Consider the following 27,323-nt stretch of genomic DNA (forward strand, 5'->3'; position numbering starts at 1 on the left):
CCATTTTCCCCGCTAGAGCGAGGGTTAGCCAGAGATGTAACGTATGTGAATGAATGAATGAATGAATGATCATTTTAAGGCCATTTTCCCCGCTAGAGCGAGGGTTAGCCAGAGATGTAACGTATGTGAATGAATGAATGAATGAATGATCATTTTAAGGCCATTTTCCCCGCTAGAGCGGGGGTTAGCCAGAGATGTAACGTATGTGAATGAATGAATGAATGAATGATCATTTTAAGGCCATTTTCCCCGCTAGAGCGGGGGTTAGCCAGAGATGTAACGTATGTGAATGAATGAATGAATGAATGATCATTTTAAGGCCATTTTCCCCGCTAGAGCGAGGGTTAGCCAGAGATGTAACGTATGTGAATGAATGAATGAATGAATGATCATTTTAAGGCCATTTTCCCCGCTAGAGCGAGGGTTAGCCAGAGATGTAACGTATGTGAATGAATGAATGAATGAATGATCATTTTAAGGCCATTTTCCCCGCTAGAGCGGGGGTTAGCCAGAGATGTAACGTATGTGACAAGGACGAAATGATTAGAATTTGGTGAAGATCTTGATTCGGATCCGACTACTAGAATGTTTACGTGCTTCTTCACCATTGGGAGATAGGGCCATACACGATACATAGCAGGATATCTCAAAAAGTTATGGACGGATTTGGACAAAACTTGGTGGACAGGTTGGGTGTATGACAAGGACAAATCGATTCGACTTTGGTGAAGATCTGAATATGGATTCGGATATGAGAATTATTTAATTTTTAAGTGATTCTTCACCATTGAAAGAGATGGAGCCAAAAACGATACATAGCAGGATATCTCAAAAAGTTATGGACGGATTTTGACGAAACCTGTCGGAGAGGTTGTGTGTGTGACAAGGAAGAATCGATTCAATTTTGGTGAAGATCCAGATCCGGATCCGGCTAGTAGAATTATTAAGTGATTTTTCACCATTGAGTGATATGGCCACCCAGGTGGAGGTATGCTCTCTACTGAGTGCCCTTCTTGTTACTCCCGCCAGGGAGTAATGCATTCGATCGTGTCTGTGTGTGTGTGTGTGTGTGTGTGTGTGTGTGTGTGTGTGTGTGTGTGTGTGTGTGTGTGTGCGTGTGTTTGTGAACAAGATATCTGGAAAAGTTCTGAACGGATTTGGATGAAAGTTGGTGGGATGATTGCCCTTGGGATAAGGAAGAATTGATTAGTTTTTGGTGAAGCTCAGGATATTTTTCCGGATCCAGGAATTTCTTGAAGGATTTTTTTACCATTGGAAGACAGGGCTCATTCTTTTTAACATTATCTTCTATATATTCTATAATTAACATTGTGATATGAAAATAGTTTTCATATTTGTTGTAAATGTAGTTTAAACTCGTGTTTATGCGTTAGAGCGGCGTATTTTGTTAGCAGCGTCGTCTTCAATGTTAATTTTTTTTTCCTATCAAAGACATATTCTGTCATTTTAAAACCACCAAAGTGTGTATGTTTCCCCGTTTCATAAAATGTATCGTTTGATACGTATAATGCTTTAAAACTGTTTTTTTTTTTGTTTTTTTTTACCTCAGAAGAGATATCAACATTTACCTCAGTGAATGTCAATCGCGGTGTCAGTATTTGATGAACTTATAAAGACTTAGGTGACTTATAAGTGTGACCAGCATGTGCACGGGATTCTTCCCAGAAGAACAAGTGGTCGCATTCGCTTGTACGACTTAAAATGAGCGAGTTTTGTTTTCACGTTTGGGCCAGTTTTACATGTTGTATCCCTAAGGAATGAAACGAACGTTTTTCTTGGCTTACAATAATTTTATTTGAAGTCACACATGCCTCAAAATACACTCACTTGTATAGAATTGAACGCTGAATCCGAAAATGTAAGTGAAATTGCCCTCTTTTTTTTTTTGACATTATCTTCTATATATTCTAAATATATATATATGTCTGTGCAGTCTGTCTTGTGTTGTCTTGTCTTGTCTTGTCACTGAACTAGTCCCTCAAACTTTTGTGAAATCGTACTATTCCAACTTGACCCACGGCGGGAGTATGCGCTCTACCGAGTGGCGTTCTAGTTAATAATACGAGTTCCCTTACAAGGAATGTCAACACAGGAGACATCAAGCAAGGAAGCAGCACATAGTGTTTTTAGTCTTCGATATAAGTCAAATGGGACTTGAGCCACAAATCTCCCAACCTCAGAATAGACACTGTACCCATTAAGCCATTGAGGCATTCCAATGTTTTTAACAAGAGTTAAAAGAATAATGAAGTCATCATTCTTTTAACTGTAAAAGCCTTACAATGCCTCATGCTAATGCGAATGGATACATTCCCGAAGATCGGAGGCATAGCAAGAGTTGGCAGCGCCCAAGGCGAGGTGAGCATCTGCGTCCCTTTCTATTTCAATTCCTCAATCGAAGCGCATCCCTGGGGTCGGAAAAGCGTACACGAGTTTACCGTGAAATAGTCAGTTAAAAAAAACCCGGACCTTGGTGGGCGTCGAAGAGAAATGTTCAGGGGGCTGAGAAATGATTAGTAGTATTAGTCACCATTACAAAAGATGGATTGTGTAGTTAGATGCACTGAGCATGACAATGGCTTGGTGACAATGTCATCTGTACCTTACACCGCTCATGAAGTTTTGTAACTACAATTCAGGTATTACACATAAACTTTCCTCCATAGCGAAGTGATTCCATGATATCATCTGTGTCCCCAGGATATGGATCTATTAACCATTGATAACTGATTAGCCATTGTGCTGCATCGTTCATTGAGACTTGTGCTAATATGTGACTTACTACTCCATTTATCCCAATAATGACTAAATTGTGGATTTAATGATTGAAAATACCTTAATGACAGTTGATTCTGACACTGCCCCAAGCTGTATCTGGGGCGGTCACACCTCTCGCCCACACACCTCCCGTCCCCGTGCTTGCTACATCATTGCTGCTAGCGGAGTACCCGCTATATGGGTGATCTTGTTTCGAGCAAGCAACACGTTCTTCTGGCAATTCCCTTTATTTGGGCTGTATGGAGGCCACAGACCGCTCCCGAAAATAAAAATAACTAGGTTATGTTCATGAAGCAAAAACATGCATGTGGCTTATATGCATACAGTGCCTTCAGAAAGTATTCACACCCCTTCACTTTTTCACATTTTGTTGTGTTACAGCCTGAATTAAAAATGCCTTAAATTAAATTTTTTCTCACTGATCTACACATAATAACCCACAATGCTTAAGTGGATTTAAAAAAAAAAATTGGAAATTTTCACAAAATAATTAAAAATGAGGTACAGAAATATCTAATTTACTTAAGTATTCAAACCCCTGATTCAACACCTCCTATACATGCCTTTGGCAGCAATTACAGCTTCGAGTCTTCTTGGGTATGTCTGTATCCATTTGCACATCTGGATTTGGGGAGTTTCTCCCATTCTTCCTTGCAGATTTGCTCAAGCGCTGTCAAGTTGTATGGGGAGCGTCGGTGAACATCAATCTTGAAGTCTTTCCACAGATTCTCAATGGGATTCAAGTCTGACCTTTGGCTGGGCCAATCAGGACTTTCACTTTATTGTTCTGAAGCTATTCCAGTGGTGCTTTGGCTATATGCTTGGGGTCATTGTCCTGTTTTTTTAGTCAAAAAAGGATTTGACTGTATTTGCCTCCATTCATTGTTCCATCTATTCCTACAAGTCTCCCAGTCTTTGCCACTGAAAAGCGTCCCCATAGCATGATAGTGCAACCACCGTGCTTCATGGTAGGGATGGCATTAGATGGTTTATGAGCTGTGTTTGGTTTCTGCCAGACGTAGTGCTTTGCATTCATGCCAAAGAGTTCAATTTTCATCTCATTGGACCACAGAATCATTTGCCCCATGCTCTCAGAGTCTTCCTTGTGCCTTTTTGCAAATGCTAGGTGTGCTGTCATGTGCTTTTTTTCTCAGAAGTGCTTTCCATCTGGCCACTCTCCCATAAAGCCTAGATTTGAGAAGTTATGCAGAGACTGTTGTCCTTCTGGCAGGTTCTCCTATCTCAGCTAAGTTGTATCTCAGCTAAGTATCTCCTATCTCAGCTCTAGTTCCGTCAGAGTGGTCATTGGGGTCTTGGTCACCTCCCTGATCAAGGTACTTTTTGCCCAGTTGCTCAGTTTTGTCGGATGACCAGCTCGAGGAATAGTCTGGGTAGTTCCATATTCTTTACATTTCCTAATGATGGAGCTCACTGTGCTCTTGACAATTTTCAACACTCTAGAAATTGTTTTAGACATTTCCCCAGATCTATGCCTCCGATCTATGCCTTCTATCTCAAAGTTCTACAGATAGTTCCTTGGACTTCATGGTCGAGGTTTTGCTTTGCCATTCACTGTCAACAGTGGGACCTCATATAGAAAGGTGTGGGGGTTACCCCATTGAGGCATAATCCACAGGCACGGGACCAGTGGGTCTATTGATGGTATGGGCGTGGCGTGCGCTCGGTTGTTGGAGCCACGCCCCCTTAAGAGGCTGGGGCGGAAGTGATTTGAGTTATAAAAGATGCATGAGTTCCGGTCAGGTTTTAGTTCTGTTGAAATAAAGGAGCCTTGAACAAGGAAGAAGTGTTTCACCCTCTCGTTGTCTGCAACTCCTACATTGGTGACCCCGTCTTGCTCTTGAACGTTTTCGGAGCTTCAAACAAACATGGCGACAAGCATAGTTTCGATTAAAATGCCGGAGTTTTGGGAACGACAAGCTGCCGTTTGGTTTGCACAAGCTGAGGCCCAATTTTTTTTTATTTTTTTTTGTATACTGCATCGAGGCTCGTGAAAGAGCTAACATTTATTTCACAAACAAATCAACCAGACAAACAAAATATATAAAAAGAGGGAGCGGAAGACAAGATGGGGAGAGAAGGGGAAGCACACAAACACAACATTTGAGAGCAGGGAGATGTGTTGGAGGGAGAGGGCTTGGGGGGAGGAGGCGTGGGAAGGGGGGGGGGGGTGGGAGAAGTATAAAACACAAGGACACCAAGGACTTCCAGGACAGAAGTTGGTATTTCAAAAAAGTGGATTTGGGGTGATTCGCCATTCGGAGCATTTCTGCTGACGACACGAAGTATTATTATGTCGTGTCTGCGCTCAGCGGCTCCACTGTGACCAGGGTGGTGAGCCTTCTCCAGGATCCTCCGAAGGGTGGCAAGTACAAGATGCTAAAGGCGCTGCTGCTCGAAACCTTCGAGCTCACTGAGGCCGGGCGCGCCTGTCAGCTCCTTTCTCTACCCGGGCTGGGCGACTCCAAGCCGTAGGAGCTGATGGACCACATGTTGTCTCTCTTGGGCAGCCACCGACCATGTTTCCTCTTCAAAGAACTGTTCCTGCAACAGCTGCCAGGACAGGTATGGTCAGCCCTGGCCAACTCGTCTGTTAAGGATTTCCGTGCCCTGGCCAGGGAAGCAGACAAGTTTTTCTCCGCCAGACAGCAATGCAGTGCGGCTGCATGGGACCCCGGCCCCGTCGAGCCTACGCCGCTGACGGACACCGTTGCGGCCGCCATTACGGCTCAGCGGCGGAAGGCCCCAGGCTTGTGCTTTTACCATGCAAGGTATGGTCCCAAGGCCAAGGCATGCCGGCCACCCTGCAGCTTCAGCGAGTCGGGAAACGGGGTGGCCGGCGCTCGTTAACTGCCATGAGCGTCAGCCGTTCGGGCAGTTTGTTGCTCATTTCGGACACCGTCTCCAGACGTAGTTTCCTCTGCGACACAGGGGCCCAGGTGAGCGTTCTACCTGCATCGGCATTGGACCAGGAGGCCGGGAGTCACGGCCCCGCTCTGGAAGCCGCCAACGGCAATGCTATTCAGACTTTTGGCAAACGGACCGTGGCACTGTTCTTTGGCGGGCAGCGGTTTACATGGGATTTTGTCACGGCGTGGGTGTCCACCCCCATGCGGTGCGCTGATTTCCTCTGCGCCATCAGCCTATTGGTGGATGTTAAAAATCGGCGGCTCACTAATGCGGAGACATTCAGTTCTCTTCCATGCTCGCTGAGCGGGTCCGCCTCGACGAGGCTCGCTTGCACGCTCTCAACCTCTGATGAGTTCGCCCGCCTCTTCACTGAGTTCCCGGCCCTTACACGGCCCACCTTTTCGGCCGTTGTTGTCAGTCACAGAGTGGAGCATCACATTCCGACCACCGGCCTGCCTGCCTATGCCCGGGCTCGACGTCTTGACCCGGCGAAACTCTCTATCGCAAAGGCGGAGTTTGACACGTTGGAGCGTCTTGGCATCATGCGACGGTCCTACAGCCCGTGGGCCTCGCCTCTCCACATTGTGCCGAAGCCGGGGGGGGGGGGGGGTTGGCGCCCGTGCGGGGATTATCGCCGCCTTAACGACGCCACTTCCCCTGACCGCTACCCAATCCCGCACATCCAGGATTTTTCTGCCCGCTTGGCCGGTAAAGTTTTTTTTCTAAGGTGGACCTCGTTCGTGGTTACCATCAGGTTCCCGTCCGGCAGCAGGACGTTCCTAAGACCGCGGTGATTACACCGTTCGGGCTTTTCGAATTCCTCCGTATGCCTTTTGGGCTCAAGAATGCGGCCCAGGCTTTCCAGCGCCTGATGGACAGCATGTTGCGGGATTTGCCGTTTCTGTTCGTCGACCTGGACGATGTCCTCATCACCAGCGCTTCCAGGACGGAGCACATGCTTCACCTCCGAGCGCTCTTTGAATGCCTCAGTCAGCAAAGCCTGATCATTAACCCGGCCAAGTGCTTGTTCGAGGTGGCCTCAATTGACTTTCTCGGCCACCGCATCATGAGGGAGGGGGCCGTCCCACTGCCATCTAAAGTGGAGGCTGTGAAGGGTTTTCTGCGCCCCCTCACCATCAAGGCCCTGCAGGAGTTTTTGGGCATGGTGAACTTTTACCATCGTTTCGTGCCCCGGGCGGCCCAGCTGATGCGGCCCCTTTATGAGGCCCTCAAGGGCAAGCCTACCAAACGCGCCATTGACTGGACCGAGGAGATGGCCAAGGCTTTCACGGATGCTAAACTGGCCCTCGCCAGCGCAACCATGCTGGCGCATCTGTCGCCCGACGCACCGATTGCTCTCACCACGGACGCTTCGGACTACGCGGTTGGTGCCGTGCATGAGCAGTGGGTCAATGGGGCCTGGCAGCCGCTTGCTTTTTTTAGCCGGCAGCTCTGCCCTAACGAACGAAAGTACAGTACCTTCGATTGTGAGCTCCTAGGCCTCTACCTAGCTGTCCGACACTTCCGTTACCTGTTGGAAGCCCGCCAGTTCACGGCGTTTGTGGACCACAAGCCCCTGGTTATTGCCATGGCCAAGGTCTCGGAGCCGTGGTCTGCCCATCAACAATGCCAGCTCCCCTTCGTTTCCGAGTTCACGACGGACATCCAACATGTTGCTGGGAAGGATAATACGGTCACCCATTGTCTCTCCCGGTCCATAGCTGGCGCGGTTCACCTTGGCATCGACTACGCCTGCATGGCGGCCGATCAGATCTCCGACCCGGATGTCCAGGCCTGCAGGGCGGCGGTCACGGGGCATCGACTGTCTGATGTGCCATTCAAGAACACGGGCACCACACTACTGTGCGACGTATCTTTGGGACAGCCTCGCTCCGTCGTACCCACCAGCTGGAGACGGCTGGTGTTCGATGCCGTCCACGGTCTTTCTCACCCAGGCAGGAAGGCGTCGCAAAAGTTGGTGGTGGTGAAGTTCATTTGGCACCGGCTCAGGAAGGATGTGCACGACTGGGCCAACACCTGCGTCGAGTGCTAACGCTCGAATGTGCATCGCCATACCCAGGTCCCAATGGCGCCATTCACAGTGCCCGAGCGACGGTTTGACCACGTTAACGTGGACCTGGTAGGGCCCCTCCCCCCCCCTCGCGGGGATTCACCCACCTCCTCAAGATGGTCGATAGGACCAACAGGTGGCCAGAGGCCGTCCCGCTCACATCTACAACGTCCGCCGATGTGGCCCGGCGTTCATCGGCACTTGGCTTGCCCGTTTTGGCGCTCCCTTGGACATTTCTTCAGACAGGGGGCCCCAGTTCACTTCAGAGCTCTGGGGTGCTGTTGCCCAGGGGTTGGAGGTAAAGCTTCATCGCACCACTGCATATCATCCCCAGGCTATTGGATTGTGTGAGAGGTTCCATTGCTCTATGAAAGCTGCTCTCAGGGCCAGCCTCCAGGATGACAGTTGGGCCGACAGACTCACGTGGGTCATGTTGGGCCTCAGGACAGCCCCTAAGGAATACCTCCAGTCCTCATCCGCTGAGCTCTTCTATGGCCAGCCGCTGCGGGTTCCCGGGGAGTTCATGCCTGATGCCACAAGCCCCTGGTCCACTGCCCATCAGCGGTCGGTTCTCCGGGAGAATGCCAAGATGTTTGCACCAGTGCCCACATCTCAACATGGTTTGCCTCAGGCCCACGTCCCGCCGGATCTACGTACAGCGGAGTACGTCTTTGTTCGCCATAACGCACACCGGGGGCCACTTCGGCCACCTTACGACGGGCCTTTCCGCGTTCTGGAGGCCGGGGACAAGTCCTTCGTGGTCGATATCGGCGGGAAACCGGAACACCTTTCAGTGGACCGCCTCAAGCCGGCTCACTTGACCTAGACCAGCCCCCTTGGTTGGCTCAACCCCCACGGCGGGGCCGTCCCCCGTCGGGTAAGTCCCCGGTTGGCCCGCCTACTGCCAAGCCGCTAACAGTCCCTGCTCGGGTCATCAGGGGTCGTTTCGGCCGGGTGGTTAAGGCCCCCTGAAAACTGACATTGCCCGTGCGAGTGAATTCTGGGGGGGCGCATGTGGGGGTTACCCCATTGAGGCATAATCCACAGGCACGGGACCAGTGGGTCTATTGATGGTATGGGCGTGGCGTGTGCTCGGTTGTTGGAGCCACGCCCCCTTAAGAAGTTGGGGCGGAAGTGATTTGAGTTATAAAAGATGCATGAGTTCCGGTCTGGTTTTAGCTCTGTTGAAATAAAGGAGCCTTGAACAAGGAAGAAGTGTTTCACCCTCTCGTTGTCCGCAACTCCTACAAAGGTGTGTTTCTTTCTGAATCATGCCCAATTAATTGAATTGGCCACTGGTGGACTCCAATGAAGTTGTAGAGACATCTCAAGGATGATAAAATTAAATTGGATGCACCTGAGATCAATTTGGAGTGTCATAGCAAAGGGGTTGAATACATGTTAAATCAAGATATTTCAGCTTTTCATTTTTAATTATTTTGTAAAAAAAAAAGAAAAAAACCTCCACTTTGATATTATGGGGAAAAACTTGACATAGGATCAGTGCCCCAAAAAAATCTCAATTCAATCAATTTTTAATTCCGGCTGTAACACAAATGTGAAAAAGTCAAGAGGTGTGAATACTTCCTGGAGGCACTGTCGCATCTTACTATAATTCACCAAATGTCTGTCTGTCTGTCTGTTCGAAGGTACTGTAAAAACTGCTGAACCGATCGCAAAGATATTTTGGGTGGATAATCCTGGGATCTCCAGGAGTAAAATAGGCTATTTAGTTTTCCCAATTTCAGCTTTAGTCTCCAGCATTCTCAGGTTTGGACTCCCGCATAACATTCGCGTTCACATCACGTTCATTGTTCTCATTGTGATGATGTTGCTTTCCCGGGTGCTGCGCGATCGGTGCAGCCGTTTGTGCGGCACCCGGGAAAGCAACATGTCTCCATCGATCGCTAACAGATCGCTGTCTCCATCGATCTTGCCAAGGCCGTAACAGCTATCGGCTCAAAATCCTTTTAACTGTTGATTTGGTACAGTTACACGTATCGGGAATTTAGTACACGTATCGGGAGTACATACGACATAGCGATTGTGAACACGATTATCGATCACGATTTACGATCACGATCATCACGATCATCGTGTATCGATCACGATTTGAAACACGATGGAATAATATTTACCGATATGAACAGTGACGTGGCTTTTATTGAAATTCTAAAGATACTGTTTAGATTTTGATAACTTGCGTGTGATATGATTCAACGGATGTTTATATGAATCGTTTAAAATAAAAAAAACCTTCAATTTCTGATATTTTGCCTTTTCATTTGGGCCTCCCAATTGAAGCCCCGCCCATAGGGCAGGTACCGTTGCTAGTAGAATATAAATACAGTACATCGTGGTTATATGGCTTGGATAATTGCAATTGTACTGGCCCATGTTCTGACACCAGAAGACTGAAGCCTAATGCCTGAGGCCTATACGTATTGTCACAAAGCCAATGATGCCTATCGGCTCCAACCTTTTGATATTTGATGATCCTTTTAACAGTTGTTTAGGTTGTTTTACACTGAACAGAAAACTTATAGGAGGGCATGGCAATTGTCAATATGACACTTCCGACGATGTCTAAGGCTTACTAAAATGGCGGATGTGTATTTTCTTTAGGTTGCAATTGTGGGTGGAATCAGGCCAGCTGTCCAACCAATGGGGATAGAGTGGACATACTTACATACAAACACTTTCTCCATTATGTACAGATAGATCGGTCAAATTAGGAGAAATTTAAATGAGGAAGAACTCTCTACTCCCTCCCCATGTTAGCAGATGAGGTGTTGTTTCGTATGCAAATGTATGCATCATGCTACAAAACCATAACAAAATAACCATGTTGCCTAAAATGATCATTTGACTCGAGTATACAGGCCATGTATTTAAGCACGCTGTCCACATCCGGAACAATTCAGTAAACTACTAAATATGACAAGTCAGGAGACGACGATGGTTCACGAGCGAGCGGTATTCAATGACAAAGGACGGACTATAACAGAAACAGGCCCGGACAGGCCAGGCCCGGAAATGTCAAAACGAAGGTTACTGACCTTGAAATGAGATCGAAAATAATGTATAATCAGTTAAGAGGTTAGTTAGCTGCACAATACCGAAAATTTGGTTCGGTTCCGCCAACTTTTAAACTTTGACCTTTGTGACCTTCAATGGTCAAAGGTCGAAGATTCTGAAATTTGTTGGAAAACTTATATTTCATGATGTATGTGATAATATAAGATCATGTACGACATTTCACCCTACCAGGAAGCAAACAATGTAATAAAACCATCAAAAATCGACTTTTCTAAATTCTGTGACCTTGTGACCTTTACCTTTGGGCGAAAATGAAAAATCGAGCTCCGTGGAGCTAGACACATGACATTGGCCTAACCAAATACTGAAACCCCTGTTAGATTCCACCAACTCCTTCGGAGAAGATGTAACTTGAACTCGATTACCCCCTAAAAAGACATCTTTTTCGGGCGTGGCTCCGCCCACAATGGACGCAATACGCCCACTCTAGGCAGGAGACAACTCGATCATGATATCAACCTCCCACCCAAGTTTCATCAAGAATTAATGATATCATCGGGTAGTTATGCTGTGGACAGACAGACAGACAAACAAACAGACAGACAGAAACACACCCATGACGAATATCGTGGTCACTCTGTTTGATAACTCGTGAACCAATAATGTGAATGAATAAAGCACAAAAAAACACAATACAAATGCACTTCGTATACCTGTCTGGCCCACATTGGAACTTACAGGGAGCAAAAAGACATTGCACTATAGAACACTTGTGACAGTGGTGAAAGAAACAGCACAGGCAGCACTCAAAACTTAATTTCCATTAACTTGTATATTTGGGCCTAATAGTTTTCAAAAGATGCCATATGGCTGCAGTCTACAACAATGGGGTTTGCTAAAAGTACAGAAAGTGAAAAGGGGCCATCCGTATATTATGTAACCCGTATATTATGTAACCCGTATATTATGTAACCCGTATATTATGTAACCCGTATATTATGTAACCCGTATATTATGTAACCCGTATATTATGTAACCCGTATATTATGTAACCCGTATATTATGTAACCTGTATATTATGTATCCCGTATATTATGTAACCCGTATATTATGTAACCCGTATATTATGTAACACGTATATTATGTAACCCGTACATTATGTAACCCGTATATTATTGTCGCGCAACTCCGGTTAACACGAGAATCGCGGATAGCCTAAACGGTCTTATTCGGAAGCAACAACCAAACGCGGATTCGGCTATATGTCGTGCGGGAGGAAGAAGGAAAATGGCGGCTGCGGCAAAAGTTTACCTTCAGCGCACCGACATAGCTCCGGTCCTGTAAGGGGATTAATTCAAGCGGGCACAGGTTTAACAGGGGATGCAAAAGAATACAAGAGTTAGTTAAAGGAAAAAGGCAAGGACAGGAAAAAGCACGCACCGGTAACAAATATCCTAATCGGGACGTCCCCACACGACAGATTTCAGAAACGAGACGAGGGGATATGAATTAATAAAAAGTTCGTCATGTAATTGGGAAAGATAATGTAGTGTGCAGTCTTATCTGTCTGTAGTCTTGCATGTAACACAGCCCTGCTCGGCCGCCACCAGGCCCCGCTCCACGCTCCGATTGTTTGCACACAAGGTAGGCCCCGTTCCAAGCTCCGATCCTTTCGCTGCCCACGAGGTCCGTGCACCAGGCACCACGCGTCCAACGCAGGCCAGCGAGCTCCACACAAGGTCGACCCTCAACTTGAGCACGAACACAGAACGACGAAGAATGGCAAAAGGGAGAAGAGAGCGCAAGTCCACTGCACGCCGAGTGCCGCGTCGAGCCAAGTCCAAGCCAACGAAGCAACTCTCTCACAACTCTCTGCCTGTCCGAACTCCACTGCTGGCCAACTCCTCTGCTTGCCAACTCACTCACTCCACGAAAGTCTCAAGACTCACTGCCAGAAGCAACTCTCCGAACCAACTACCACGCAACTCTCTGAACCAACTGCCGCACACCAACTCTCTCACTCTACTAAAATCCTGCCGCCCCTCATATCACTCCACGGCGGTGACGTCAGCCTTGGCGCACCACCCAATCAGTGGCCTCCACCGAATCACAGGCCTGTGGTGTGGTCATAGCACGTGGCACTTGAGGTGGATAGGCCTGTCAGAGGTGTAAATGGCAGCGGCCATTATCGGTGGTGTCCTGGCCTGGTTTCCTTTTGCCGGTTCTTTCACAGTCATGTCAGGGAAGGGCGTTATTTAGTGTTGTACTAAGGACCTAACTACGTGTCTACAGGTGTGCATTGCCATAAGGGACAAAGGTTTGGCTGACCAGGTTGGATACACAGGGGCGTTATTCTTAAATCCCCAACTCTCCTTATCACTCGAACCTCCTGGTAGATTCACAAGTATACATCTTAACCCGACAAACGCCTACACATACTAACTTAAAGGTACATAGTGGGTTCTAGCTATCGCGACATCTCGAAGCATGTTACCTATTCAGATCAAGCTGCTCTACATATTGCTCGACCCCGCCAGACATAACATTATGTAACCAGTATATTATGTAACCCGTATATTATGTTACCCGTATATTATGTAACCCGTATATTATGTAACCAGTATATTATTGTTGCGAATATGGAATTTGGCCTCCATATCCGCTTGTAAATATTCCCCTATTTTCTCCAATACTCCCCAACTTTCCCCGATCCCCCATTCCCTAGTCCCATTGCATGTAAATAACAATCAGTAGAGCCGACCTTCCCCTTATTCCCCCATTAAATGTCGTGCCCAGGTCCACCGCACCACACGTAGACAACTTTCGGACATCTTCCTAGTTATTCTTATTCTATGTCAGTTAAGGCCTCGTCTCCATTAATTATGACTCTTCGTTGCACCAGAATGTGATTATATGGCATCAGTAGTGAGTTTAGGACCTTTCCCATACCTCCTTCCATCTTCTTCCCCAACAATTACAACAACAACAGAGGAGATGGCGGCGGAGCGGGGGAGGATGCGTCCTCACACCGGCTCGATTAGCGCCATAGACCATGCGCTCCACGGGGTTACCACGAAGGGGCTCCTTGTCAGCTCCTCGTCAAGGGCGGAGCCTGGTAAACCCCCCGCACGCACCCAATGAGAAGCAACGTGCCGATTCCACGAGGCGGAGCTAACGAGCCGAGGGCGTGTCACTCCCCGCCGGATATACGCGGCCCCGCGCCGGATGTGACGTGAGATGCGCACCCAGCTTGGAGAAGGAAAGCCACCTGCGAGCGCTGAGTCAGATGCGCCCCCAGCTTGAGCAGACAAGACGCCATCCGAGCGCTGCGACCTCCCCGCATCTCTGGACCGGACCGAGTCGATTCTGACCTTTGAGCCCAGGTGCACCTGGAGCCATCGCTACCCGCCTGTCCTTTCCATCAATCCCCGTGTGAGTCAGCTTTGTCCCGTTTATCTGTCGTCTGTTGGGAATAATATAAGATTGTGTCTAAGTGCTTGTCTTTCTATGCTGTCCCTCTTGTAGTTGTAATCTAACCTTCCGCCTTAATATAACCTCCTCCGGAGGTCTTGAGAACTGAACCCCTGGTGTCGTATTGTGTTATTGTAATCCAGCCGGGTGTCTTCTTTTTCTTATTGAGCCAGCATCGCGCGACTTCGTCAACGTCGAGTATAGTCGGGTAATTTGTGCGGACACGACGGCCATTCCGCTCGGCCCACCTTAACATCAAAGTCGTGTCTGTAACAATTGGTGTCGGGAGTGAGATTCGAGGCCCGACCAAATTTTGAAAAAAAAAAAAACGAATAGAGGAAAAAAAAAAAAATTTGGTCAAAATTTGGAGCGGCCGAAATTCGTTTTGTTTTACAAAACCCGAATTTTGAAAGTCGCGCTATGGCGGATCAAGACGGCTGGGGTCCGGTTAGGGAGAGTGAAGCAGGGTCGGTCCAGGACCAAATTGAGGGACATGAGGGACATGAGGAGAGCGAAACAGCGGGGGTAGCAGACGCGCGAAATGGCGCCTCGCACATAGCTACGGCGGCCGCACCCGCTGCACAAGTGGGAGGGATGGCCCAGATGCAGGTCCTCATGGAGCAATTTATGGCGCAAATGCAGGCGTCCCTCAAACTGCAGAGTAACCAATTGGGGAACCGGATGGATGCTCAGGGTGAGCGATTGGAGGGCCAAATGAGGGTTGATAGTGGGCGATTAGAGGGCCAAATGAGGGGTACCGGTGAGGGATTAGAAAAGAAATTTGAGGGGTTAGACAACGGGATAAAAGAGGTGAAACATGGGTTAGAGGGGGTAGAAAATAGAATGGCTGCCCAGGAGAATCAGATAGAGGGAGTGAAAAATGGGTTAGAGGGGTTAGAAAACAGTATGGAAGGCAAATTGAGGGACATGAGGGACCAAGCGGAAAGGGAAGTTAAACAAATGGAGCAGCAGATAGAGGGGGTCAGAATGGGGGTAGAAACCAAACTGGATGCTCACAGGGAGGAAATGGAGCAGATGAGGGTGGCATCTGGGCAGGAGATGCAAGTGATGGGAGAAGAGATCAGAAGAGGAGTGAGTGAGGAGGTCGGAGGAGTGCGCGAGGAGGTGAGGCACTGTGAGGAGCACATGGAGAAGGAGGTGACAAAGGGGACTGTAAAGTTACAAGGGGGCATAGAGGACCTGACGCAGGAGGTGGAGCAGCTGACGGTGGGACAGACGGAGTTAGTGGAGCAGGTTCAAAGGAACACTGCGGTATTAGGAGGTTTAAAAGTGACACAGAAAGAACTAAAAGACGACTTGATAGCGACGAAGAGGGAATGTCAGATGGTACGAGAGGGACTGACAGCGAGGTTGGACGAGGTGGTAGAGGTAATGGAGACGAAGGACCGGCAGGTGAGGACGCACCTGGAAACGGTCAAGGTAGCCTTGGAGGACGAGCTTGAGGAGACGTACCGGGGAATAAAAGAGGTGAAGCACAAATTAGAAGAAGTGGAAGAAGGGATGAGCGAAATTAAGAAGCGACGGAGAGGGGATAAGAAAGAAATAAAAGAGGAGATAAAAGAATTGGTCCAAAGTCTGTGTTTGGATCGTGATGATGTGCTCATTAACCGGATGAGGGATTCGCAGGTGATGGAGGAGAAGCGAAGAGGAAGAGGACCCGGTGTAAGTGGTGACCAATATGGTCGTGCGTATGATGCGCCAGGGGATTTAAGAAGCTTGGGGGTCGAGATGGACCCGGGTGTTCGTGAGAGGCCGTGGGTGAAGTGTGCGACAGGTCTGGTGTGCGAAAGAGGAGGTGTGCAAGAAAGTCCGACTCTGGGGTGTGTGAGAAAAAAAGTGCGTGCCAAGGAGTGAGGGTGCTGGCGAGAGTGAGTCGGTCGTAGCGCGGGTGCGAGGAAGCACATGGAAGCGCGGTGTGGTAAGTGTTACAGAGGGTGTGATGGGAGAGTGTGCGCGAGAAAGGTGTGTGACGGACAGGTGCATGGGGAAAGAGTGCGCTGTCAAAGGCAAGGAAGAGTGTCCACCTGTGGTGAGTGTTACAGAGGGTGTAACGGGAGAGTGTGCGCGAGAAAGGTGTGTGACGGACAGGTGCATGAGGAAAGAGTGCGCTGTCAAGAGTAAGGGTGAGTGCGCTGTCAAGAATGGAGGTGAGAGTAGTGAGAGTGACAAGGAGAGTGAGCTGGTTGTGACAGGTGAGCGAGGATGTACACCTGGGATGGAAGGATGCACACCTGGAATGGTAGAGCGTGAGTGGGAATGCACGCTGGAGTTGGTGGTTAGGCACGTGGTTGGGTGTGCGAATGAGGGCACACCTGTGATTGTCACAGAGGAGGTGACCGAGGAGGGGGCGCGAAGCGGTGTATTGGTGAGGTGTGCGAGCAACGAATGTGTGCCAAGGTGTTCGGTGGTCAGGTGGGTGACCAAAGCTGTGAGTGGAATGGGTGTACCTGGGTGTGTAAGGAAAGGTAGCATGGGAACGGCTGGATGTGTGAGCAAGGAACGGGCTGCGGGGTGTAAGAATCCAGGTGAAGCATCGACGTTAGACGGGGTAGAGTTTAGAACGACTTATAGCCGAATCGGGCCCTCGGTGCGTGCCGGGCCTCGCTTTGAACGGCCGCGTCTGTGCTCCACTAGGCGGAGCGGGCGGCCCGAGAGAAAGAGTCGTCATGGCGACCACTTTTTGTTGAGGAATTCCGGCAGGTCGAGATCGGGACATTGGATGGTTCCGTGCCGAGAAGGTGCGTGGGATCTCGGGCCGGGTAAACCTCCTTCCCTGCACCGAGTGCCGGACGCATTCAGCCGCTGGCACAAAACAACCAGCATCCATGGCTTGGCTTTACGAAGCCGGGCTTTGGACAGGAATTGGCGCACCGAGAGGCAGTAGTGAGTAGACTGGGTGATGAGGTTAGTGTTTTGGACCCAAAATTAGAGAAAAACAAAATTTGATGATTGGCAAGGGATTGGCAGTAGTGATTGGCAAATTTTTAATTTGTTGAAATTTGATGTGCAAAATTGGTAGTGAGAGACCCCCGATGTGGTGGGATGGCAAATCCACCATCCTTCCCATGGGGGGCAAAGGAGCTATAGCTTATGGGGTGTATGGCAGTGAAAACTAGCCCGGGTGGGTTAGGATATTGTGTGTAGGGATCTAGCAAAGATGACAGTAGGTAACGTTAAGATTAGTTAGTGACTGATACCTGTAGTGGGGACGCAGGTAGATTAGTATGGATGATAATGACGAGGGAGCGCAATAGTTTAAAGGGACGACTGGGAAGCGCAAGTTTCAGAAGGGAGTAGTTAGCTGAGATGATGCCGTGTGTGTGTGAGAATTGAACAGGTGTGATTGCACAGGTGTGCAACTGGACAGGTGTGTGGAGCAGTGTATGAGTAGTGAGTGTTGTGGATCAGCGCGAATGCGCTTGGGGAGAGAAGGGTGCAGGTGGCACCAAGTGTGAGAGCACAGGTGTGCAAGTACAGGTGTGTGGAGAGAGTTGGAGTGAGTGGTACGGAGTGGTGTGCATGGTGCGAAGGTGTGGATGGGGGAAGAGTGGACCCCTTTCACGAGCACCCGGGGCGGGTAGTGTAAGTGTTAGGTAGAGGGTGCAGGTAACTTGTGGTTGGATATTGGCATTTGTGGTGCGGTTGCAGAATGGTGTTGTGAATGGGTGCATTAGTGTTGTGGAAATGGCTGGGCGTGTAGCCTGTTAGTGTGTGTAGTTGGTTGGGCACTCCACCACTGTGAGGATGTCGGCCAGGTGAGGCCGCAGGTGGGCTCTGGGAGCCGGTAGTTGTGAGTGGGTGCCTGAGGATCCCGGGTGTGGATCGGGCAGCCCAGTGCCAGAGAGGGCACGGAGTGGGGAGAGAGCCAGAGGGCCTTCCCCTGGTAGTTAGGTTAGGGTAAGGAGCAGGTAAGCTCGGAGGCAACTGCAGTGGTGGAGGTGTGCAGGTGGGTAGACCCACTGGGAGAGGTACACGTCGCAGCCCAGAAATTGTACGAGGGCACCGGGAGATGAATCGGGGGAGTGAGACCCCAAATTGAAGAGCACCACAGTTTGGCCAATGGGAATTGGTTTTTAGAACCCATAGTGTAAGAGGGCCAATGGTTTGGCCGGAGAAAGACCCCGGGTAGTGTAAAGTTGTTAAAGTCATTTAGGAGATAGTTAGGATTGATGAACCTGTCGCACCATACGCAGCCACTTACCTGTGGTGATGATGATGACTCCACACCTGTGTTTTCTTTGTTTTGTGCAGGAAATGAGATTGCTGTGAGGATTTGTGAGACGCATCACGACGTGGATGAGACATTGGGGTGATTCCATCTCTCCCTCCCTAGGAGGGACTGATGATGAATTGGTAATGGCAAATTTTGATGTTGAGTTGAAAATGGCAAATTTTGAGGAGAGTTGAAAATGGCAAATTTGATTGGTTAGGAGGGAGAGAAGACGAATTTGGTTTATGGGAGGAACGGGGAAGACAGTAGGGATGTTTGTTGATTTGTAAAGTAGATGTTTATGGGTAGTGTTGTGTTTTGTGGATACAGTAAGGGGTAAGGGAGGGGCCATGTAGGTTACCTGGTGGGGGGGGGGGGGGCGTACGATAGGAACGTACCTGTCTCACCTGGTTCCCATGTGCCCCCAGTGTGCATCACCTTACATTGCGTGCACTTTTGCGCCCTTACCACCTTACTCACTTGTCTGCTTCTTTTGTCTCCCACCTCCAAGGATCTGGCTTTGGGGTAGAGAGAGAGGAGAGAGAGGTGCTGGCTGCGCAGTTGTGGGCCTGCACTTTCGCTGTTTGCTGCCGGGATCGATACACCATATGGACCGCAATGTTTGTGGCCACCCACAATGGACCGCAGTTCGTTTGCGGCCAAGCACCACCCGGGGATGGACCTATGGGTCAACGGGGCACCTATGCCATACAGGTGAACCACTAATAGTTAACACCACCAAGTGCACCACAAGAAGAGCAAGAGACACCTGCAGGGTTAGGGGTTGTCGAATTTATTTTTATTCCAATGAACAATGGTGACTGCACCGATTGGTGGTGGGGTGGTGCTGTTGATGCTCGGGAAGGGTGCTCTGCACGTTATTAAAGGCCGTCGGCCACAGAGCACTCGTGGGTTGGTGTATCGATGTTGGCAAGCGCGCTCTCTCTATGCATAACATCTGCATGTGTTCCTCCAAAAACAGGTCCTGGATCGTAGTGTAAATAGCAGCGTAGTCTTGTAAATAATGCTCCCTACCGGCTGTATGTTTAGTTTGAGAATTCTTTCCGGATTCGGTTATCCTGTGGGTGTGTTTCTGTGAGGAGAAGGGTGCAACGTCGCAGGGGGACATATTTACTCATTTGTGAATATCTGTAAAACTGTCGCACTCAGGGTAGAGTTAATAGTAGAGGGAACTACATTGCGTGCCACACTAAAGTAGGTAAAAATTTATCGGGTCGGGACGCCCCGAGGGTAGAGAAGGGTGCAATGTTGCGAATATGGAATTTGGCCTCCATATCCGCTTGTAAATATTCCCCTATTTTCTCCAATACTCCCCAACTTTCCCCGATCCCCCATTCCCTAGTCCCATTGCATGTAAATAACAATCAGTAGAGCCGACCTTCCCCTTATTCCCCCATTAAATGTCGTGCCCAGGTCCACCGCACCACACGTAGACAACTTTCGGACATCTTCCTAGTTATTCTTATTCTATGTCAGTTAAGGCCTCGTCTCCATTAATTATGACTCTTCGTTGCACCAGAATGTGATTATATGGCATCAGTAGTGAGTTTAGGACCTTTCCCATACCTCCTTCCATCTTCTTCCCCAACAATTACAACAACAACAGAGGAGATGGCGGCGGAGCGGGGGAGGATGCGTCCTCACACCGGCTCGATTAGCGCCATAGACCATGCGCTCCACGGGGTTACCACGAAGGGGCTCCTTGTCAGCTCCTCGTCAAGGGCGGAGCCTGGTAAACCCCCCGCACGCACCCAATGAGAAGCAACGTGCCGATTCCACGAGGCGGAGCTAACGAGCCGAGGGCGTGTCACTCCCCGCCGGATATACGCGGCCCCGCGCCGGATGTGACGTGAGATGCGCACCCAGCTTGGAGAAGGAAAGCCACCTGCGAGCGCTGAGTCAGATGCGCCCCCAGCTTGAGCAGACAAGACGCCATCCGAGCGCTGCGACCTCCCCGCATCTCTGGACCGGACCGAGTCGATTCTGACCTTTGAGCCCAGGTGCACCTGGAGCCATCGCTACCCGCCTGTCCTTTCCATCAATCCCCGTGTGAGTCAGCTTTGTCCCGTTTATCTGTCGTCTGTTGGGAATAATATAAGATTGTGTCTAAGTGCTTGTCTTTCTATGCTGTCCCTCTTGTAGTTGTAATCTAACCTTCCGCCTTAATATAACCTCCTCCGGAGGTCTTGAGAACTGAACCCCTGGTGTCGTATTGTGTTATTGTAATCCAGCCGGGTGTCTTCTTTTTCTTATTGAGCCAGCATCGCGCGACTTCGTCAACGTCGAGTATAGTCGGGTAATTTGTGCGGACACGACGGCCATTCCGCTCGGCCCACCTTAACATTAAAGTCGTGTCTGTAACATTATGTAACCCATATATTATGTAACCAGTATATTATGTAATCAGTATATTATGTAACCCGTATATTATGTAACCCGTATATTATGTAACCAGTATATTATGTAACCCGTATATTATGCAAGCAGTATATTATGTAACCCATATATTATGTAACCAGTAGATTATGTAACCCGTATATTATGTAACCCGTATATTATGTAACCAGTATATTATGTAACCAGTATATTATGTAACCCGTATATTATGTAACCAGTATATAATGTAACCCATATATTATGTCACCAGTATATTATGTAACCCTTATATTATGTAACCCGTATATTATGGAACCCGTATATGATGTAACCCGTATATTATGTAACCCGTATATTATGTAATCCGTATATTATGTAACCAGTATATTATGTAACCCGTATATTATGTAACCAGTATATTATGTAACCAGTATATTATGTAACCCGTATGTTATATAACCCGTATGTTATGTAACCCGTATGTTATGTAACCCGTATGTTATGTAACCCGTATGTTATGTAACCCGTATGTTATGTAACCCATATGTTATGTAACCCGTATGTTATATAACCCGTATGTTATGTAACCCGTATGTTATGTAACCCGTATGTTATGTAACCCGTATGTTATGTAACCCGTATGTTATGTAACCCGTATGTTATGTAACCCGTATGTTATATAACCCGTATGTTATGTAACCCGTATGTTATGTAACCCATATGTTATGTAACCCGTATGTTATGTAACCTGTATGTTATGTAACCCGTATGTTATGTAACCCGTATGTTATGTAACCCGTATGTTATGTAACCCGTATGTTATGTAACCCGTATGTTATGTAACCCGTATGTTATGTAACCGGTATGTTATGTAACCGGTATGTTATGTAACCGGTATGTTATGTAACCCTTATGTTATGTAACCCGTATGTTATGTAACCCGTATGTTATGTAACCCGTATGTTATGTAACCCGTATGTTATGTAACCCGTATGTTATATAACCCGTATGTTATGTAACCCGTATGTTATGTAACCCGTATGTTATTTAACCCGTATATTATGTAACACGTATATTATGTAACCCGTATGTTATGTATCCTTATGTTATGTAACCCGTATGTTATGTAGCCTGTATATTATGTAACCCATATATTATGTAACGTACCAAAAGTTTGTGGTTACTTGCACCAGCACAATTGAGTGTTACGTGTGTGGAGGGGGGGGGGGCGGGGGGGGGGCTGTCTATTAATCTTCAGCATTTTGCGGTTGAGGGTGTAACCTCTGATTTCATGTCAGTGGAATCAGGAGTTTCCCGGGGTTTGGCCCTTGGTCCCTTTTCTGTTGGAGCGTCACTTAGTATGTTAAATACTGTATTTGCATTATGTAAAACACCCTTCCTTTTTATAAATCACAACACAGCAGATATTTTATCAAACACTGTATCAAATTATTCGCTAATCACTACTTGATCTGTCACCATATCACATCAGGAAATGACTGTCAATCCATCCAGGAAGATCTAAACCAGCTCGCCATTAGCGTTGAAGGATGGGGTATGACCTTCAATATAAGTAAATGCTCCATGAGACACAAGAAGCAACCCCGACAACATAACTATACTCCATACATGGTATTGATCTCCAGAAAGTGATTTCTACCAAGTACCTTGGAATTCAGCTGTCACATGACCTGAGATGGAAATATCACATGTTGCTGCTGAAGCCAACACAATGCTGGGACTTTTGAAATGTAATCTTCTAAGATTCAGCAACTTTAAGTAGTGGAGGGAAAATTCTATTTATCATTAGTACGCCCTCGCTTGCAATACTCTTGCTCAGTCTGGGGCCCATATTTGACAGTAACATACAAAAGGTGGATCTAGTGGAGAACTGCTGGATTCGTTCTTCCGCAATTCTCCAGCAACATCGATGGGGGCTACCTGTGAACTTGGTGGGGTTGTGTTAGGCTGTCTATTCTCCATTAAGTTTTTGATGATGCTCTTGACATCCCAACTAACCATTATTGGTCCCAACTCACTCCAGTATTTCAACTGAAGCATCAATAGGCTACATAAACAAATATTTCTTTAGTTGGGCATGAAAACGTATACCTTGAAGTACTCGTTTTTTTCTCAAACAATACATTGATGGAATGAACTACCGAACAATGCAGTTGGAATTGGGAACTGGAACACCTTTAAGATCTCCCAGCTCCTTCTTGCCCGTCGTGTAAGAGCTAACATTAATCACAAAAAGACAAACTAACACATAAAACATATGATGAAGGAAGCGGGAGACAAGATGGAGAGCAGGGACATCGGGAGATCTGTGGGAGGGAGAGGGCTTTGGGGGAGGAGGCACGGGAAGGGGGTGGGAGAGGTATAAAACAGATGGACATTGCTCGGACTTCCAGGAAAGAATTCGGAATTTTAAAAAAGTGGATCGGGGGTGAATTAACGGGGGTAGAAAAGATCAAGGTTTTGGATTGGGGAAGACAAGAGATGGTGGTGATAAACTGTTAAAGTTATCTTGAGCATGCCCAGTAGGCACACAGACATTGGATCCACGTTGAATCAACGTCACGATTCGACGTGGACCCGAGGTTGAAAACGAGTTGGATTTGCAAATTGGATCAACGTCGTTTTTCCAACATTGATACTTTTCCAACGTCGAATAAACGTTGATACAATGTCACACTTTCAACGTCGATTGAAAGCCAAGTTGCCAACGGTGAAACAACGTTGAATGACTGTCGGTTTTGATGTAGGTATTAATGTTGACAAAACGACGTTGGTCTCAGGTTGGGTTTTGGTTGTCCGACGTCGCGACCTCATTCCAACCGTTATTCGACGTTGAAACAACGTCGTGTGCCCGCTGGGTGGTACCTCTACGCCGCAATGTAATGCCACCTGCTTATCGAGCAGATTATATTCATGATTTTCTTCCTGGTTCCAGCTCTGAGGCTTACCTTGGACTTTAGTTGACTCTTAGCTAATGCAAAGCCTGTTTTTGATGATGTGAACACATACTTTTCTTGTTATTTATAACACCGTTAATTGTCCCTAGTGAATATTGGTTGAAGTTGTTTTTTTTCTCATGTCCTCCTTACTTGGAAAATAGGACGTGTTGTGGAAAATTGCCGAAAAAGCATTGAAAAAAAACAGATGCATAAAAGTTGAATCTGCGTCAATGGAGAGGAAGTATAAGTTTGTTACTGCATTCTGTTGTCGGTATGTCCTGCCAAGATGGCCATCCATACCCATTCTCCATAGCATCTTGACATACTTACCGTTGAAATTTTCAGATTGGATTCTTGGCCTGACTGTATAAACTGTTGGATTGGTGTTTCACAAGCAGAGTTTTGCGTAGGAAAGTGTGCCATCCCTCGGTGTGACGTTAAGCTTGGTATCGGTCTGCTCGCATTTGTTGGTGGACGTTAAACACCCCACAGTGTTTATTGTGAAGAGTAGGTGATATATCGCTGTCACCCTGATCAAATTACAAATTCCTGCCACCTTCACTCAAAAATCAGGCCAAGCCAGCTGGTTCGTGAACGACTTGGGCCAAAAACCTTCCCCGGGCCACACCGCAGGAAGTTTCGAACAGCTGAGGCCGTTAAAGTAGTAGTAGTAGTAGTAGTAGTAGTAGTAGTAGTAGTAGTAGTCGTCGTAGTCGTATCAAGGCTTGATCTCCATCCAGTCCACTGATGTCATTTTTGCAAGTAAACATATCTCCTTTTCATTTTATTGGTTTCAACTCTGTTTTCTTGTGTTTATCATCATCGTGATTTGCTGGAAGCTCCAGGTGGACAGTAAATACAGTAAAGTTGCATAACCAAATAGACGATGGTTTTATTTACAGGACAACAAAAATAATACAGTACTGAAGAACCCCGATATTCCAGGGGATACATTCCTGGAAAATGTCGTGAATGTGGAATCCGCGAATGTTGGGGCATTGTATCAACGAAAAAAAGGGGGATAGGTTACCGGTGGTTGGTGATTCATAAGGGAAATGTTTTTTTTTTAAATCAACAACAGGAATGCAAATAATTAGTTTCATTAAAATGCTTACAAACAATAATACTGTAAACCATTCTTAAAGGTTAGCGCTCTCTTTTGCTGTGAGTGTCATGTGAATTTATCGAAAAAGAACTTTATTTTGTTTTGATCTTGCATGGTCTCCAAAGCCATAGTCTTGATCTCGGCCATAGTCGCCGTTTCCTTCTGATGACTCCAATACAGTATTTGGTCTTCGGTTTGATGCAGTAGAATCAACAGTTTCAACTAAAACTAGAAAGCATCTGAAAATGCAAACCCCGTCCGCATCTGTTTGTATTCAGCCGTCTCCTTCTTCTGCCATATGAAAAATACCGAAAACAGTTTTTTTAAAATCCAAAATGAAAATTGATGATTTTATGCAACCTTGACCTTTAGATTGAAAAAAAAATAATCAGCTTGTATCTTTTGATTGGTGGACCAATTCTGTGACCTAATATGCAAATTCTTAAAATGTCAGGTCAATCGGATGAAAATTGATGATTTTATGTGACGTTTGACCTTTTGACAAAATCATTAATTTGCTTTCTCTGTATTATCATAACTAGGGCGTGCCCGTACGTGGGTGCAAAAAAACATGCGTGCAAACAACAACAACAAAAAAAAACTTTGAAACCACGTGGCAGTAACGACCACAGAACCCCCCCCCCCCTCTATTTACATGAAATGGTTTGGTCCATTCGCAAAGCCAAAGCGTACGGCTTGTGAGTACGGTAGAACCCCCCCCCCCTCTATTTACATGAAATGGTTTGGTCCATTCGCAAAGCCAAAGCGAACGGTTGGTAAATAAATCGCCATAGCTCGGTAACTACTTCTCCGATTAATATGAAACCTTGAAAAGGCACATCCTCAGGTCCCCAGCAATATACCTGGCAAGTTTCAAGTATATCGGACCCATGGTTGTCGAGAAACAGCGGTCACAGACAAACAAACACACAGACACACACACAGAGATTACTGGAATTATAGATAGATAAAGCTTTGGTGAAAGTTGGATGACAATAGCTCAAACGGTAAAAAAGTGACGGGACAGACACACACACAAACAAACACACACACACACACACACACACACACACACAGACACACAGACAGACACACACACACATGCACACACACACACACATTGTTACGGCCTGAAGCACACCAAGCCAAGCCTTCAATCACACTGTCTTTATTTATGGATTATCACACGAAAATCTCTTCCCACACATAAAACCAAGAAGGGAGAAAAGAGGGAAAAAACCGAATAGGCCAGTCAAGAGTGGGCAGGTCCAAGAGTAGGCACGTCCAAGAGAGGGCAGGTCCAAGAGTAGGCCGGTCCAAGAGTGGGCAGGTCCAAGAGTGGGCAGGTCCAAGAGTAGGCACGTCCAAGAGTGGGCAGGTCCAAGAGTGGGCAGGTCCAAGAGTAGGCCGGTCCAAGAGTAGGCCGGTCCAAAAGTAGGCAGGTCCAAGAGTAGGCCGGTCCAAGAGTAGGCCGGTCCAAGAGTAGGCCGGTCCAAGAGTAGGCAGGTCCAAGAGTAGGCAGGTCCAAGAGTAGGCCGGTCCAAGAGTAGGCCGGTCCAAGAGTAGGCCGGTCCAAGAGTAGGCCGGTCCAAGAGTAGGCCGGTCCAAGAGTAGGCCGGTCCAAGAGTAGGCCGGTCCAAGAGTAGGCCGGTCCAGGAGTAGGCCGGTCCAAGAGTAGTCCGGTCCAAGAGTAGGCCGGTCCAAGAGTAGTCCGGTCCAAGAGTAGGCCGGTCCAAGAGTAGGCCGGTCCATGAGTAGGCTCCAGGGCAGGCCCGTAGTAGGCCCCACGGTAGGCCCAACAGTAGGCCCCAAGGCAGGCCCAACAATAGGCCCCTGGGCAGGCCCCATAGTAGGCCCCACGGCAGGCCCAAAAGTAGGCCCCAGGGCAGGCCCAGTGGTAGGCCCCAGTGCAGGCCCAGCACGAGAGGGTAGGAATAGGCAAGTCCACGAGAAGGCCCCAAGGCAGGCCCCAGTGGTAGGCAGCAAGAGTTCGATCAACGTCACCCTTCAGGTAGAGAGATTGCAGCTGGACACTCCACAACCCCCAAAAAAGCACTCTGCCATAAGTCCTCCTCCAAAATGGCCACTCACTCCTCTGAACCACCTTCCTGGCCACTCCCCTGCCCCATAGCCAATCATAGGCTTTATACACATGGACCAAACCACTTGGTCTAACTCACAGGGGGGTGTGGTGGGAAGGAAGAAGAAAAAGGTCACAAACCGTAACACCTCCCCCTCCCTTAAAGAAGAAAACTTTACCCCAAGAAAAGTTTTCTTTTACAAAGGCAGGATAAACAGTGCAAGCATAAACTTAACCCAGCA

General features: G+C 47.7%; 1 protein-coding gene across 1 annotated transcript in view; it reads left to right on the forward strand.

The window, feature by feature from the left end:
* LOC137428947 (uncharacterized) overlaps window positions 1-27,323 on the forward strand; it is a 127,386-nt gene that overhangs the window by 5,766 nt on the left and 94,297 nt on the right. The window lies entirely within an intron of this gene.

Source organism: Myxine glutinosa, chromosome 6 (genome assembly GCF_964187855.1).
Source record: "Myxine glutinosa chromosome 6, kmMyxGlut1.1, whole genome shotgun sequence".
NCBI classification, from domain to species: domain Eukaryota; kingdom Metazoa; phylum Chordata; class Myxini; order Myxiniformes; family Myxinidae; genus Myxine; species Myxine glutinosa.